This window comes from Trichechus manatus, unplaced genomic scaffold, assembly GCF_000243295.1.
Source record: "Trichechus manatus latirostris isolate Lorelei unplaced genomic scaffold, TriManLat1.0 scaffold00141, whole genome shotgun sequence".
Classification (NCBI taxonomy): Eukaryota; Metazoa; Chordata; class Mammalia; order Sirenia; family Trichechidae; genus Trichechus; species Trichechus manatus.
Window position 1 is genome coordinate 2,767,207 of NW_004444077.1, and position 3,080 is coordinate 2,770,286.

General features: G+C 47.2%; 1 pseudogene; it reads right to left on the bottom strand.

Moving 5' to 3' along the window:
- Positions 1–1,236: 1,236 nt before the first annotated feature.
- The window catches only part of LOC105756742 (lysine-specific demethylase 4D-like), a 3,886-nt pseudogene continuing 2,042 nt past the window's right edge, over positions 1,237–3,080 (bottom strand).

The window sequence follows — 3,080 nt, forward strand, 5'->3', positions numbered from 1 at the left end:
TTTATATTTCAGATTTTCTATGTCTTCCTGAATAGGTTTTAATAAATTAAACTTTCCTAGGAAAGTATCCATATTATTGGGGCTTTTTATTGATTGATTAGTTGTACTATTTTTTTAAAATATTTTATTAGTTTTTGGTGAAAGTTTACACAACAAATTAGGATCCCATTTAACAATTTCTACGTATATCTTTCAGTGACATTGGTTCATTTCGTCAACATTCTCATTCTTTTCATTCTGGTTTTTCCCTTTTCATTATTCTTGCAACCCTGTTCTCAACCCCCGGCCTCCTCATCTTTGCTTTTTTAGGGTAAGTACTGACTGTTGGGTCACAAATAGATTATATATATATGGTGGACTGTACTCACAGGAAATATTGTTTATTTTATGAGCTAATCTCTATTTCCCATGAAAGATGCCCACTGGAAGTTTCAGATCAAAGTTTAAAAGGTACTTAGGGCAATAGTTTCTGGAGTTCCCCAGTCTCTGTCTGTGCAATAATAAGTCTCGATATTGAGTTTTGTTTTACAGTTTTCTCCCATTCTATCTGGGACCATCTATTGTGGCCCCCAGTCAGAAGGGTCGGTAGTGGTAGCCATCTAGTTCTCTTGGTCTCTGGATAGGTGATGAGTCATTTTGTTTTAGATATGTCTCTTTTATATAATTCTGATTTTTTAAATATATTTTAAGGATTTTTCTATCTTTGGCAGATACACACTAAGAATGTTGAATTTAATAAACATCAATTAAGTTACAAATCATTTATATGAGAACAGATGGAAAAATTGACTGGACAGCAATGGGTTTAGGGACATACTAGACAGGGAAGGTATCCTGATGATGACATCAGAAACAAGCAGTGTCCACAGCATCCAGGCCATGGAAGGGGACAAAGGCACATAACTGTCCAGGAGTGGTCCAAGAGTCCCTGAGAGGTACCACAACATCCTATGGCAGTCTCAGGTGTAGGGAGGTCCACTTCAGTGGCCACTGGTAGCCCAGGTTGTCATAATATGAGAAGGCATCATGCAGCCTGGAAATGTGGCACATTCTTGGAGGTAAAAGGGTGTCCACGAGAGACAGCTCCAGCCGAAAGCTGGAGCTTGGCTAGCAGTTTCCAACATTCCTGAGGTTAGGAGGGTCAAAGGCACAACCACATTTTCAATAGCCCTTCTTTAAGTGCAGAGTCTTAAAACACCTGTCATGATGGACACATTTTAAGACTCAGAGGTGCAGCTACATCTGTTTAGTTTGTCCCCAGGGATCACAGTCAGGAGTGCAGGAGATTTTGTCAACCTCAACTAGGAGCAGGATTTTAGAGACATAAGAGTGGTTCATGGCAATAACTTTGAGCAGGTTCACAGGGGTCATGCAGTCTCCAGCTGTGTCACTGGGGAATTTTCTCAGAGGCACAACGACATTGAGAGGAGTCAGTGGAAAAATGTCAGAAGGATTCACTGTAATGGTGTCCAGTGACAGCACGCATAGGCCACCGTACATTGGAGCATCAGGATCCATTGGGAGCCCCAGGAGTTGAAGATAAGGGGTGCCATAGCACCTGGAAGCTTTAGCTGTATTCTGGAGTCCAGGACTCACAGGGGCAGGGTCTTCTATCAAAGGTCCATTGCCAGGTAGGGGCTGAGCCTTGGGGCCCAGAACTGTGCGTGCTGCGTGTCTCTCAGCCGGGGTCTGGACGATCTGCTCATGAGCATCAGATTCCTGAGGAAGGCAATGACGACGACCACGACCCCTTCTGCCAGCTGAAGGCTGGAGATGCGGATCGGAGGGATCTGGAGTCGACGTCAGGGTCAGGCCTAGCTCTGCTGAGCTGGGGGAAGTGGCAGTAGCAATGGTGGTGGCAGAGACATCAGACTCTACAGCAGTACTGCCAGCAATGGAGGAGCCAGGGTGCAGGGCGAACAGGAGCACAGAGGCGAGGACCACCAACCACGGCCAGAGGCCTAGGGAAGCACTGGGCCAGGCAAGGCCAGAGATGCAGCATGCCCTGTGGGGCTGTTTCGGATGCCTGGGCCTCCCAGGCAGTCAACTGCTGGCTGACCGGCACCGTATACTCCGTGTGGTCCACGACCACCTGCTCTCACACATATCCACAGCTCATAGCGATCAGGTTGCAGAATGCGCACAAAGGCGTCCATGGAAATCATGATTCTGGCCTCCCCACAACAGCACTGAGATGCCACTTTGCCATAATCAACCCAGCTTGGGGTGGCAAAATTGACGGCTTCCACACAATTGAAGCCACAATGGAGTCCAGGGTGTTAGCCATAGTGGAACTTCACCAATAATTCGCCAGCCTCCCGAGTGATCTGACTGAAGGGAATGCCATTCTTCCTGAGCATGGTGGGCAAGATGAGAGCCACCTTGTGCCTCAGGACAGAGAGTACAGATAGGGATTACGGGAAAGCAGCTTCACAGGGCTCCCAGCAGGAGACAGAGCACCGGGTAACCAGTGATACACGCTTTCCCACCCTCCACCCTTCTTCCCCCTGCTTGGCCTCTGCTGCTTCCCTGTGGGTTTGACACTGTTGTTGCTTTTTTTGGCTTCTTTTGGTTTCTTCTCTCTTTCCATTTTTCCTTCCTTTCTCTCAAACATCTGACTCCACGTGCCATCTCTGCTTCTTCTTGACAGGCTGTGAAACTCCACTGGGCTGGGGAACTGCTTCCCTAGTCCACACTTCTATGTCGATGGGATCCCTGGGGGCATTTTTTATTTTTATTTTTTCTCTTTCTTTTTCTTCATTTCTCGGTTTCTCATCTCTCTCTGCTTTCCTTCTTTTCCTGTCTCTTGGATACCTAGCACTGTGTGCCATCTCCACCCCATTTAGATGGGCTGTGCAGTACCTAGTGGCTTGGGAGCCACTTTCCACAAGTCCATGCCACCAAGCCAGTGGGCTCCCTTGCAGATTTTTTTTTTTCCGTTTCTTGCCTCTCTCTACTATTTTTCCCTTCTTTTCTCCTGAACACCTGGCACCATGTACCATCTCTGATCCTTCTAGAAGGCTGTGCAGTGCCATGAGGCTGGGGAGTCACTTCCCTTGTCTGCACCACACCAGTGGGCT